Source organism: Chlorocebus sabaeus, chromosome 20 (assembly GCF_047675955.1).
Source record: "Chlorocebus sabaeus isolate Y175 chromosome 20, mChlSab1.0.hap1, whole genome shotgun sequence".
Lineage (NCBI taxonomy): Eukaryota > Metazoa > Chordata > Mammalia > Primates > Cercopithecidae > Chlorocebus > Chlorocebus sabaeus.
Genome location: NC_132923.1, coordinates 104566865 through 104580629, shown reverse-complemented (window position 1 = coordinate 104580629; position 13765 = coordinate 104566865). Strand labels below are relative to the sequence as shown.

The 13765-nt window shown below is 47.2% G+C and overlaps 1 protein-coding gene across 6 annotated transcripts in view; it reads left to right on the top strand.

Annotated features, from left to right (window-relative positions):
- The first annotated feature begins 8898 nt into the window (after positions 1-8898).
- Positions 8899-13765, top strand: part of ZBTB8A (zinc finger and BTB domain containing 8A) — a 65500-nt gene continuing 60633 nt past the window's right edge. For 2 of the 6 annotated variants that reach the window (XM_037996076.2, XM_037996212.2), the window contains exon 1: positions 8961-9302. The gene's annotated coding sequence lies outside the window, so the exon portion shown is untranslated. The other 4 variants (XM_007979566.3, XM_007979570.3, XM_007979565.3 and 1 more) reach the window with 4 other exon arrangements.

The window sequence follows — 13765 nt, the reverse complement described above, 5'->3', positions numbered from 1 at the left end:
AGGTGATTCTCCTGCCTCAGCCTCCTAAGTAGTTGGGATTACAGGTGCCTGCCACCGCGCCCAACTAATTTTTGTATTTTTAGTAGAGACGGGGTTTCACCATCTTGGATAGGCTGGTCTTGAACTCCTGACCTTGTGATCCACCTGCCTCAGCCTCCCAAAGTGCTTGGATTATAGGCATGAGCTACTGCACCGGCCAGAAATTTTTTTTTTTTTTTTTTTTGAGATAGGTTCTTACTCTGTTGCCCAGGCTGGAGTGCAGTGGTGCAGTCATGGCTTACTGTAGCCTTGAATTCCTGGGCTTAAGCAATCCTCCAACCTCAGCCTTCCAAGTAGCTGGGATCACAGGCATACACCACCATACTCAGCTAATTTTTTAATTTTTTTGTAGAGACAAGGTCTCCCTATGTTGCCCAGGTGGGTCTTGAACTCCTAGGCTCAAGCAATCCTCCTGCTTCAGCCTCCCAGAATGTTGGGATTACAGGTGTGAACCACTGTGCCCAGCTTAGAACAGATTTTTAAAAATTCCAACAATATGATTTATCAAAAGATATTTAAAACAAAAAGAAATAGAAAAGATGAAAACAGAAGGATAAAAAATATATAATGGGTAAATATAAAAAAGAATCCAGGCCAGGTACAATGGTTCACACCTGTAATCCCAGCACTTTGGGAGGCCAGGGCAGGAGGATCACTTGAGGCTAGGCGTCCAAGATCAGCCTACGCATCATAGTGAGACCCTCTATATTTTAAAAAAAAAACAAAACAAGGCCAGGTGCGGTGGCTTACACCTGTAATCCCAGCGCTTTGGGAGGCAAAGGTGGGTGGAACAACTGAGGCCAGGAGTTCAAGACCAGCCTGGCCAACATGGTGAATCCCTGTCTCTACTAAAAATACAAAAATTAGCCAGGCGTGGAGGCGTGTGCCTGTAATCCCAGGTATTTGGGAGGTTGAGGCAGGAGAATCACTTGAACCTGGGAGGCAGAGGTTGCAGTGAGCAGAGATCACGCCATTGCACTCCAGCCTGGGCAACAAGAGTGAGACTCTGTTTCAAATAAATAAATAAAGTAAAATAAAATAGACATTAATCTTCAAAATGGAGGGAAATGCAGGCACAAATGAAGCACTGTTCCATAGCAATTCTGAAATCCAACTGGGCAAGTGTTGGAAATCCTTGATTAAGATCCAGGGCCTGGTCCAGGTGCAGTGGCTCACACCTGTAATCCCAGCACTTTGCGAGGCCAAGGCAGGTGGATCACCTCAGGTCGGGAGTTTGAGACCAGCCTGACCAACATGGAGAAACCCCGTCTCTACTAAAAATACAAAACCAGCCGGGTGTGGTGGCACATGCCTGTAATCCCAGCTACTCGGGAGGCTGAGGCAGGAGAATCACTTGAACCTGGGAGGCAGAGGTTGCAGTGAGCAGAGATTGCGCCATTGCACTCAAGCCTGGGCAACAAGAGTGAAACTCCGTCTCAAAAAATAAAATAAAATAAAATAAAATAAAATAAAATAAAATAAAATAAAATAAAATAAAATAAAAAGATTCAGGGCCTGGGAATAATTATTCCTGACTTTTGGTTCTACCTTCTGGGCTCTTATTTCTGCCCTTTGAATCACCCTTCCTTTTGCGTGAAAGGTGGCCCATATTTTGGATCACCTGAGGCAGGAGATTGAGACCAGCCTGACCAACATGGAGAAACTCCATCTCTACTAAAAATACAAAAAAAGAAAAACAAATAAACAAATAAACACTTTAACCAGGCATAGTGGCGGGCGCCTGTAATCCCAGCTACTCAGGAGGCTGAGGCAGGAGAATCGCTTGCACCCAGGAGGCGGAGGTTGCAATGAGCCGAGGTCGCGCCATTGCACTCCAGCCTGGGCAACAAGAGCGAAACTGTGTCTCAAATTAAAACAACAACAACAAAAAAAAGAAAGATGGCCCATATTTACAGTTGTGTAGTTTTCACAGATTGTATTCTGCCAGAATTTTTTGGGTCCATTTTCTACCATTTTGTAGTGCCTCTGGCCATTTCAGTCCAACCTGACAGTGCTCCTCGGAACACTTCCTTTATTGTTATTTTATTTGTTTGTTTGTTTGAGACAGGGTCTCACTATGTCACCCAAGCTGGTGTGCAGTGGTGTGATCACGGTTTACTGCAGCCTTGACCTCCTGCCTCGGCCTCTGGAGTAGCTGGGACTACAGGTGCATGCTACCATGACTGGCTAATTGTTCTTTATTTTTTATTTTTTGTAGAGATGAGGTCTCACTATGTTGCTCAGGCTAGTCTCGACCTCTTGGGCTCAAATGATCCTCCTGCCTTGGCCTCCCAAAGTGCTGGGATTACAGGCAAGAGCCACCATATCCAGTCCCAAACACTCTCTTTGAAACATAGTAGGTGTCTTGTGAATATTCTTGGGGTTCACTCGATTAGACAAAAGACACTCCCAAAAATATCTTCAAGATAAGCTCTTCTCTATCTTGGGCCTCCACTGAGGAATAGCCCTTAAGCTGGCCTGGGCTCAAGCCTCAAGCCTCCTGAGTAGCTGGGACTACAGGCATGAGCCACCAGGTCCCGCTGATTTTTTTTGTTTGTTTTTGTAGAGACAGGGCCTCACTATGTTGCTCAGGCTAGTCTCCAGCTCCTGGCCTCAAGCAATCTGCCTGCCTTGGCCTCCCAAAGTGCTGAGATTACAGGCGTGAGCCACTGTGTCCAGCCCCCTTAAGCTTCTTAGAAGCTCTACTGTTTGATTGAGATGATCTATAAGTCACATGCTTACATTCTTTATTTTTATGTATTTAAAATTTTAAATTTTTTTGTGGAGACAAGGTCTCACTGTGTTGCCTAGGCTGGTCTCAAACTCCTAGACTCAAGCAATCCTCCCGCCTTGGCCTCCCAAAGTGTGGGATTACAGGTGTGAGTCACCGCATCCAGTCTCTTAAATTCTTCAGATAACTTTTTGTCTAACTGAATGGTATTCTAAAGTACCATCTATGATCTTTCTGAAAACTTAACGAAGGATCTTACAGCCACATCCTTGACTTCATCTTTAGGCTTGTTTTGCTGACATTACCCTGAATTTAAACTTTGCTCAGAAGTCATTTCTTAATCGTACCATCATTTGCCACCTTAAGACCCTGGGAATTTTCCAAGCCAGCAAACTTTGGCTTCCCTTTGTCTAACAGTCCTTCCTTTAGCTTATCTCTCTCCTCTCACATTTTACTACAAGCAGCAAGGAGAAACCACCTGTTTCCTTCAACACTCTGGGGGGAAGCTTTATAGCTAGATCACCAAGTTCAAATATTTTCTACTTCTCACCTTATTATAGACAACTGTGTTGCTTCCCCCCGCATCCCCAACCAGTACCTATCAAGGACTCCCTTTCCTCCAGTTTTCAATAAGATTTGCAGATTTTTCTGTAATCCCTCACTTGCATCTTCCTCAAAGACCATTAGAATTTGTCTTCTTTTTTTTTTTTTTGAGATGGAGTCTGGCTCTGTTGCCCAGGCTGGAGTGCAGTGGCCGGATCTCGGCTCACTGCAAGCTCTGCCTCCCGGGTTTACGCCATTCTCCTGCCTCAGCCTCCTGAGTAGCTGGGACTACAGGCACCCGCCACCTCGCCCAGCTAGTTTTTTTTGTATTTTTTAGTAGAGACAGCGTTTCACCGTGTTAGCCAGGATGGTCTCGATCTCCTGACCTTGTGATCCACCCGTCTCGGCCTCCTAAAGTGCTGGGATTACAGGCTTAAGCCACTGTGCCCTGCCTTTTTTTTTTTTTTTTTTTTTAATGGAGTCTCACTCTGTCATCAAGGCTGGAGTGCAATGGCACAATCTCAGCTCACTGCAACTTCCGCCTCCTGGCTTCAAGCGATTCTCCTGCCTCAGCCTCCCAAGTACCTGGGGTTACAGGCATCTGCCACCACGCCTGGCTAATTTTTGTATTTTTGGTAGAGATGGGGTTTCACCCCGTTGGCCAGGCAGGTCTTGAACTCCTGACCTCGAGTGATCCACCCATCTTGGCCTCCCAAAGTGCTGGGATTACAGGCATGAGCCACTGCACCCAGCAAGAAGTTGCCGATTTTTTTTTGGAAGATTCTTCGAGCTTTCATTAACACCTCAAAGCCCTTCCACCTACTGTCTAGTTCCAAAGTCATATTTTCAGGTTTTTGTTATGGCAGCACTTCTAGCTACCATAATCTGTATAAGTGATCTATTGCTGTATAATACATTACTGGCTGGGCTTGGTGGCTCACACCTGTAATCCCAGCACTTCAGGAGGCTGAGGTGAGAGGATCACTTGAGCCCAGGAGTTTGGGACCAGCCTGGGCAACATAGGGAGATCCCCATCTCTACATAAAATTAAAAAATCAGGCATGGTGGTGTGCACCTGTAGTCCCAGCTACTTGGGAGGCTGAGGCAGGAAGATTGCTTGAGCCTGGGAGGTCAAGGCTGCGGTGAGCCGTGTTCATGTCACTGCACTCCAGCCTGAGTGACAGCTGTCTCAAAAAATATATATATTCTTTTACACATATCCCCGTCTAGCTACCACCATCTCTCTTTGCCTGTAATAATTCTAAAACATTACCCCAAATTATCTGACATTCTTTCCATTAGAGATAGCAACTATGTCCCCCTTCTGCTTGAATCTTAGTAGGCTGTGACAACTTCCACAGACAGGCAGAAAAAGTCATGCAGCTCCCTCCTACCTTTCTTGGACACACTCTCTCAGAACCCAGCTGCCATGCTGCAGGAAGCCCCAGCCCCACAGAGAGGGCAAGGGTAGGTGCTCTAGATGACAATCTCAGCTGAGCCAACCTTCCAGTGATCCCAGCCTAGGTGCCAAAACTTTGAGCGAAGAAACCTGCAGATGATTCCAGTTCTTAGTAGTTCAAGTTACCCCCAGTCATTTAAGTCTTCCCAGCTAAGGCTCCAGACAACAGAGGAAAAAAAACTAAGCCACCCCTGCTGTGACCTGACCCATAGAATCCAGGAGCACGATAAAACCGTTTCGGTTTTCTACTAGTACGTTTGGTTTGGTTTATTACACAGTAAAAATAACTGGAACATCCCCTTTATAAACCAGTTTCTGAGAGGAATTGTCTGTTCTCATCATCTCTATTCCTTCATCCTCCACTTATTCCTCTAATCTGGATATCCACCCCATCTTTTAAGCTTAATCATGTTCTCTAAAGTCAATGATCTCAAATTGACTTGTCAATGTCAACTTGTCAAATGTCAATGATCTCCAACTTGTCAAATGTAATCAAACGTAATTTTCTTTTAGGTTTGTTCTCTTAGCAATATTTAGCACTACTACCCAATTCTTCCTTTTTTCCTTATTTTTATAGTTGAGTTCTCGCTCTGTCACCCAGGCTGGAGTGCAGTGATGCCATCATGGCTCACTGCAGCCTAAAGCTCTTGGACTCAAGCGATCCTCCCACCTCAGCCTCCCAAGTAGCTAAGACTACAGGCACAAACAACCAAGCCCAGCTAATTTATTTGATTTTTTTGTAGAGACCGAGTCTTGTTATATTGTCCAGGCTGGTCTGGAACTCCTAGCCTCAAGCCAACCTCCTGCCTCAGCCTCCCAAAGTGCTGGCATTACAGGAATGAGCCACTGTGTCCGGACTCTTCTCTTAGTTTTTATGCCACCACATTATCCCAGGTCTCTTCCTTCCTTTCCATTCTTCTCACACTCATTTGCAATTTCACCTTCCTCTAACCACCCACTAGATGAGGAAATAGCTCAATGTTTGGTCCTAAGCCTTCTTTTCTTCTCATTTTATATTCTCTATCCATATCCATGGTTTTAATTCCTGTCCCACCTATATGACTTTGATGATGAAATTTCTTTTTTCTTTTCTTTTTTTTTTCAGACGGAGTCTCACTCTGTTGCCCAGGCTGGAGTACAGTGGCATGATCTCGGCTGTCTGCAACCTCTACCTCCTGGGTTCAAGTAGGAATTGTTTTTTTAATTTAAAATTTTAAAAAATTCTGGCCTTCTAGTCCTTTCTCTCTCAGTGAACAGAACCACCATCTGTCCAGTTCCAAAAGGCTGGGAGTTGTCTTTGACTCTTCCTTCTCCCTCATTTCCCAGAGTCAACCTATTATCTCTAATATTTAACTCTCCACCTCACTTGATCTCCCCACTTCTACCTACCTCCTCTACCTCCAGTCTAGTTCAAGATTCCACCATCTCTTAGCTGGGCCACGGTGATCCACTCTTCCTTCCCTCTAAATTATCTTCCACAGTCATCTTTTCAAAACACTTACCTCGTCATAGCACACACACCCCATGCAGCTTAAAACACATTAATGGCTCCCAAAGTTCTTAACCTGGCCCCATAAGGCCCTGATGGTCTGACCCCTGCCTCCCTCTCCCATCTTATCTCTTGTCTCTCCCCCTCACCTTGTACTCCACCCTCATCAGCCTTTTATGCCATATTCCCATCTACCAAGCACCATTTTGCTCCCTCTATCTGGAATGCTCCTGACCACTCACACGCTTGCCTATTAATTCCTACTCCAGATTTCCAGTCAAGATAACCTCAAGGAAGCCCTCCTTGTACAAACCCCCTCCCTCATGAGACGGGTCCCCACTTCATCAATATTCTCATCACACAACATACCTTTCCTTCAGACTTATACAATTTTCAAACTATACATTTATTTGATTACCATCTGTCTCCCCCACTAGACTGCAAATCCCATAAAAGCAGGGACTTGGTGAATTTTTTGCTCACCACTGCATTCCAAGAGCCTAGAGCAAAAACTTTACCCTTAGCAGGCACTGTTAAAATTGGAATGGGGCCGGGCGCAGTGGCTCAAGCCTGTAATCCCAGCATTTTGGGAGGCCGACGCGGGTGGATCATGAGGTCAGGAGCTCAAGACCAGCCTGGCAACCTGGGGAAACCGTCTCTACCAAAAATACAAAAATTAGCCGGGCGTGGTGGTGGACACCTGTAATTCCAGCTACTCAGGAGGCTGAGGCAGAGAATTGTTTGAACCTGGGAGGTGGAGGTTGCAGTGAGCCGAGATCCTGCCACTGCACTCCAGCCTGGGCAACAGAGGGAGACTCTGTCTCAAAAAAAAAACCAAAAAAAAAATTGGAATGGATTATCTTCCTCAAGATTTGAACTGAAGAGGTGGAAACAGGGATGGGGGTGGGGTAGGGTGGCAGTCAGAGTTTAAGAGACTAGCACTGGTTAATGATGGAGCCCCAGCATAGAGAAACAAGCTCTCAAAGCTAGCAGAATGAAGATGAAGATGAGGGACAAAACTCTCATTACCTCTTCCTTGCAACAAAGTTTTTTGTTTGTTTGTTTGTTTGTTTTTGAGATGGAGTCTTGCTCTGTCACCCATGCTGGAGTGTGGTGGCACGATCTCGGCTCACTGCAACCTCCACCTCCTGGATTCAAGCCATTCTCCTGGTTCAGCTGCCCCAGTAGCTCGGATTACAGGTGCGCACCACTATGCCCAGCTACTTTTTATATTTTTAGTAGAAACGGGGTTGCACCATGTTGGCCAGGCTGGTCTTGAACTCCTGACCTCGTGATCCGCCTGCCTGGGCCTACCAAAGTGCTGAGATTACAGGTGAGAGCCACCGCGCCCGGCCACAACGAAGAGTTTATCACCAACCTGATGTGCTCTCTTGAGGAATAAGTTTGTGGAACTCTTTTGCATTAATCTTTAATTAAGGCTAAAATTAAACCTTTGGCTATAACCATGTCCAGGTCTTTCTGGGGGAATTCTCATTGGGGGGCGCTAGCAGAGTAATCTGAGTACATCCAACATTCCTGATACCTAATGGTTTTCAAATATATTTCTACTTACCTGTTCAGAAGGCGAGGAAACACAACTAAATAGCAAAGCACCTCTGCAGTGACACAGAAGTGACATTAAGAGACAATTGTGAAGATCTCGCAGCCTCAAAATGCAGTTATTCCTGAAATCAAAGTTACAAACTGTCCAATATGACTGATTATGAACAGGAGAGGAATCCATTAAAAGCTAAACCCTGGCCGGGCGCGGTGGCTCAAGCCTGTAATCCCAGCACTTTGGGAGGCCGAGACGGGCGGATCACGAGGTCAGGAGATCGAGACCATCCTGGCTAACCCGGTGAAACCCCGTCTCTACTAAAAAATACAAAAAACTAGCCGGGGTGAAACCCTGTCTCTACTAAAAAATACAAAAAACTAGCGGGGCGAGGCGGCGGGCACCTGTAGTCCCAGCTACTTGGGAGGCTGAAGCAGAAGAATGGCGTAAAACCGGGAGGCGGAGCTTGCAGTGAGCTGAGATCCGGCCACTGCACTCCAGCCTGGGCGACAGAGTGAGACTACGTCTCAAAAGAAAAAAAAAAGCTAAACCCAAGTTTTGATCATTTGAACCTTTTTCCTCCAGTTTTACTATAACACAGTACTTTTCAGTACCTGACCCCAGCATAAGGAAGTAGGAAACTAATTTATAGAAGTAATGCTTCTATAGTAAGTGAAAATCCATTGATTTACTATGTTAGCAAATGTATAACCTGATATCTGTACTCTAAATATTAGAGATGTAAATTTGTCAGAGGAAGCTTGGTATACAATGAATGCTTGTATTGGAAAAGACGGAACTTGCTGTTTTTACTAATTTTGTATTTCTCTGGACTTAAACTAAGAATTATGTTCTCTTAGCTTCTCTGGGTTTTCCTCTTGAAATGAAATGCTTCTGACCTGTAGAGGTTTAGAAAAGGTTATCCTCAACTAAAATAACTGCTTCAATACAAGGGAAAATTCTGTGGAAATCTTTTGCATTTGACGTTGCTAAACTTAAGTACAATAATGTCACATGTACTTATACAGTAATTGTGGGCACGCCTAAGTCCCTCCCTCTTTCCTAAACCAAATTCCCCAGATCCTAGAAATCCAGCCCTTCTGCCCTCCGGAGGCGCCTTTCCCAACGTAAAGTACAATTTTAAATTTCAGCTCCTGACTAAAATCATGATCCGCAGTCAACTGCTAGAGAATCTGGGCACCCTGGTGCCTCTGGAGCGTGCAGCGGGTGTGGGCAAGGGCAGGGGGAGTGGGCGAAGCTGCTGGTTGGTGCCTGAAATCTGTGCGTTGCCCCTTTAATTGTGTCCCCAGCCCTCGGGCGTTTCTGTCCAACGCCCACGTCAGCAAATACCTTTTGTTTCTCTCACGTTGGGGCTACTTGTTTTAGGGCGCAAAGGAACGGCCTCGAAAGGGGGTCCTTCCCCAGCCGAGAACCAGGAATCTTCCCCGGCCGGCGCGCGCGACCGGCCGGTGCGCCGCGGCCCGCGGTAAGTGGCGGCGCGCGGCGCCGGCGGAGGGCGGGCGGGCGTCGGGGCTGCCCGGGACCCGCCGCGAGCCTGGCCGCGGGCGGAGGCGCCGCGGGCTCTGACGGCCCGGGCGGCGGCGGTGCTGGGATGCGGGCCTTGGGCGCGCCTCCCCGAGACGTCCCCGGGCCGGGAACGCGGCGGGAGGCGCCGAGGCGAGCGGGCGCCATTTGCAGCCCGGGGCGCAGCGGCGGCGGCGGCGGCGCCGGCTCCGAGGGGCTGTGGGCGGCCACGGAGGAGGCGCGGGCGGCGGCGGCGGGCCGAGCCCGGGGCGGCGGCGGGCGATCGTGGGCACCGGCTCCCGGCCGCCCCTCCCCGCGCCGCCCAGCCCGCCAGGCCGGCCCCTCCTGCGCGCCCGGGAGGGGCTGCGGGACAATGGCCGCGCCGTCGCCGCCCGCGCCCGCCTAGCCGCCCGGCCCGGCCCGGGGAAAGGCGGGAAGGCGCGCGGAGCCTCCTGGCGGCGGCGGCGGGAAGGCGGCGGGGACGGCGCCGGGCGTGTCTGGAGCCGTCGGGCGCCGCGAACTCCGGAGGGGCTCGGGCTGCGCGGCGCAAAAACGGGCGGCCGCCGGGGGGGCGCGCGAGGAGGGCAGGGCCCGGGCCGGAGCCGGAGCCTCTGCGGGCGCGGCCAGGGGCGCTGCCGGTGAACCTGGCTCCCAGGGCAGTAGCCCGAATTTCTCGGTACAGCCTCCATCCTTGGTTTCATGTCGAGATGCGACATCTGGGCTTAGAAAACCGAGGGCGAACTCACCGCGCCTAACCAATGTTGAGCTCCAACTATTTGCTTCTGGACGGAACCGTACATGCTCATCTCTACCCATGCGGACCGCCTCTTTTGTGAGTTAGTCAGCGGCTTGTTCCCTTCCCCTTCAGATGCGCTTATTTATCGCTGATTGTTCCAATGGCCCTACTTCACATCATTATGAGACGCGTTTGGAAGCGGTACATTTACACACACACCTGGTGGGCTTCTAACCACACGTCAGTATCACTATGCTAGATAAACCTTTATATTTGCACAACTTTAAATGGAGTGCTTTCACCTATATGAATTATTTCACTTAATTTCACATAAAACAACCACTTAGGCTGACGGTAATTCCACTTTGCAAATGAGGGAACACGTGTGAAGCATGGCGTTTCACCTCTAGGCCAGGGTGACCATAGCCACCCAGGACCTCCTGTTCCCGTCCTGCCTTCCCTCCTAAGGTACCTCCAGAGGAGTCTTTAGAAGGGCCAATCTTACACAGCGCTTCCCTGCTCTGAAAACCTTAACTGATCTTTTTCAGGAAAGCCTCCAAAATCCCCAGCAAGCTTCTGCTCCAGTCTTAATCTCCTCCATGCCTCAGGTATGGATGCATTTGTGGACTGGAGCAAGAGCCCGTCCCTGATAAGCAGGGATCAGATGTCTATTCCTGGGAACCTCTCTGGCCACACAAGTGGCAACTGGGAAGTGAGAATCTGGCTTAGGGCCCTTGACCAAATGGGTGTCTGGGTGGATTGTGCTCAAAAATGTCAGCAGGAGGCATAATGAGTAGGGACTCCAGGAAGGAGGCCAAGCCACTAACCCTTATCTCCAAGCCCTGAAATCACCAGCTTTGCTGTTGATAATGATTTGAGGCCATCAAAAACTTTGTAAGATAGAGTAATATTGATTCATCCTGTATCATTTAAATCTAATTTTTAGATACAACTATGTCTAATAGATTTAACTCAGTGACACAATGATATGTTAATCATATTTAAAGGATTTGATGTGTTTGATTCCCTTGAATGAAACTTTTGTTATTTTTGTGCTCAAAATTGGTCAGTGGCTCCCCATCTTACGCAGTTTAAAAGCCAAAAGCTCCATAATAGTCTATGCAGCCTTACAGCATCTGGTCTCACTATGTCCTACTTCTCTCATGATCTGCTTTCCCTTTCTAACTCCATATCCCATTGCTTCCCCACTGCTCACCTCAGGGCCTTTGCGCTTGCTTTTCCCTTTGCCTGAAATACTCTTTCCCCAGACACCCACATGACTCTCTTACTTCCGTTGGACTTTACCCAAATACCATCTTCTCAATGAGGCTTTCCCCAACTATAGTTTTGATTCTCTTAAGTGTTTTTATTCTAAATCTTTTCTGTCTCATGCCATTTGTGCAGCTATAAAAATACTTTGGGACTGGGTAATTACACAGAACAGAAATTTATTTCTCACACTTCTGGAGGCTGGGAAGTCCAGGCAGTTTGGTGCCTAGTGAGGGCTGCTCTTTGCTTCCAAGATGGCACCGCGTTGCTGCATCCTCTGGATGGGAGGACTGCTGTGTCTTCACGTGGCAGAAGGGATAGAAGGGCAAGAGGGGCCAAACTCACTCCCTCAGGTCCTTTTATAAGGGCGTTAATTCCATCCATGAGGGCAGAGCCTTTGTGGCCCAATCACCTCCTAAAGGTGATACTGTTGCAATAGGGATGAGGTTTTTTTTTTTGTTTTTTTTGTTTTGTTTTGTTTTGTTTTTTTGAGACAGAGTCTTGCTCTGTCGCCCAGGCTGGAGTGCAGTGGCGCTATCTCGACTCACTGCAAGCTCCGCCTCCCGGGTTCACGCCATTCTCCTGCTTCAGCCTCTCCAGTAGCTGGGACTACAGGTGCCCACCACCACGCCTGGCTAATTTTTTTGTATTTTTTAGTAGAGATGGGGTTTCACCGTGTTAGCCAGGATGGTCTTGATCTCCTGACCTCTGATCCGCCCGCCTCGGCCTCCCAAAGTGCTGGTATTATAGGCGTGAGCCACCGTGCCCGGACTTGGGGATGAAGTTTCAACATGAATTTTGGAGGGGATACAAATATTCAAACCACCGCTGTTAAATGTGTTTAATACAGACGATCACTGACTTACAATGGCTTAACTTATGATTTTTTGACTTTACAGTGGGTTTAATGGGGTATTAAAGGCATTTTAAACTTATAATGTTTTCAACTTAAAATAGGTTTATTGGGATGTATCCCCATCATAAGTTGAGGAGCATCTGTACTTAATTCTAAATCTTCCCAAAGCTAAAGGATCGTTTATCCATCAAGGAATACAATTAACCACCCTAGTTAGGTGAAGTTCTTTATGACTCAGGAATGTTTGCTAAGCAGGCTAACAAGATTAGTTTTGCTGACACTGGTGGGACACATTAAATTTTAGATTAATGACTCTGTATCTTAAAAGAGTTGATCTTCTCAGCCGGGTGTGGTGGCTCGTGCCTGTAATCCCAACACTTTGGGAGGTTGGGGTGTGGGGTGTGGGAGGTGCGGGGGGGTGGTGAATCACGAGGTCAGGAGTTCGAGACCAGCCTGGACACGATGGTGAAACCCCATCTTTACTAAAAATACAAAACTTATCAGGGCGCAGTGGCAGGCACCTGTAATCACAACTACTTGGAGGCTGAAGCAGGAGAATGGCTTGAACCCGGGAGGCAGAGATTGCAGTGAACCAAGATTGCGCCACTGCACTCTAGCCTCGGTGACAGAGCAAGACTCTGTCTCAAAAAAAAAAAAAAAAAAAAAAGAGAGAGTTGATCTTCTCAACCACAACCTTAGTTCAAGTTACACTTGCTACCTAAATCTTCTGTCTACTCATAGAAATACATGTCTTTTGCTTCTATTCCAAAGACCTTCGAACTTAATGGTTCCTAAAATGTGTAATTGTCTTTCCCAACCACCTTTTTAAAGATCATTGAACTTGATGGAAGTCTTGAATTCTGTTATATTCTTGGAACTATTATAATATTTAACTCTTACTGATATTTAAAATGTTTCCATTTGGATTTTGGATGTCCCATATAAATTGATCTAACTTGCTGTTTCAACGTATAAACTCACTCTACTAGAAGAAGAAAATCTGAAATGTATTACCCATTTCCATGACCTAATCACATAATTCTGAAAATAAACCTTTTTTGATGACTCAAGAGTACGGCTGTGAATGCATGTTACGTTAAAATCCTTTCAATGTGAATATCAAGTTGTAACTGACCCCAATGTATAGGACAATTCCTATTTTTTTCCGAGATATAACTGGTTTTTTTTGAGACGGAGTTTCGCTGTTCTTTCCCAGGCTGGAGTGCAATGGTGTGATCTGGGCTCACTGCAACCTCGCCTCCCAGGGTCAAGCAATTCTCTTGCCTCAGCCTCCCAAGTAGCTGGGATTACAGGAGCCTGCCAGCATGCTCAGCTCATTTTTTGTACTTTAATAGAGATGAGGTTTCACCATGTTGGTCAGGCTGGTCTTGAACTCCTGACCTCAGGTGATCCACCCGCCTCGGCTTTCCAAAGTGCTGGGAATACAGGTGTTAGCCACTGTGCCTGGCCTGAGATATAACTCTTATACCATAAAATTTACCCCTTTTAAAGTGTACAATTCAGTTTTTTTATATGGTTACAAAATTGTGCAACCATCACGACC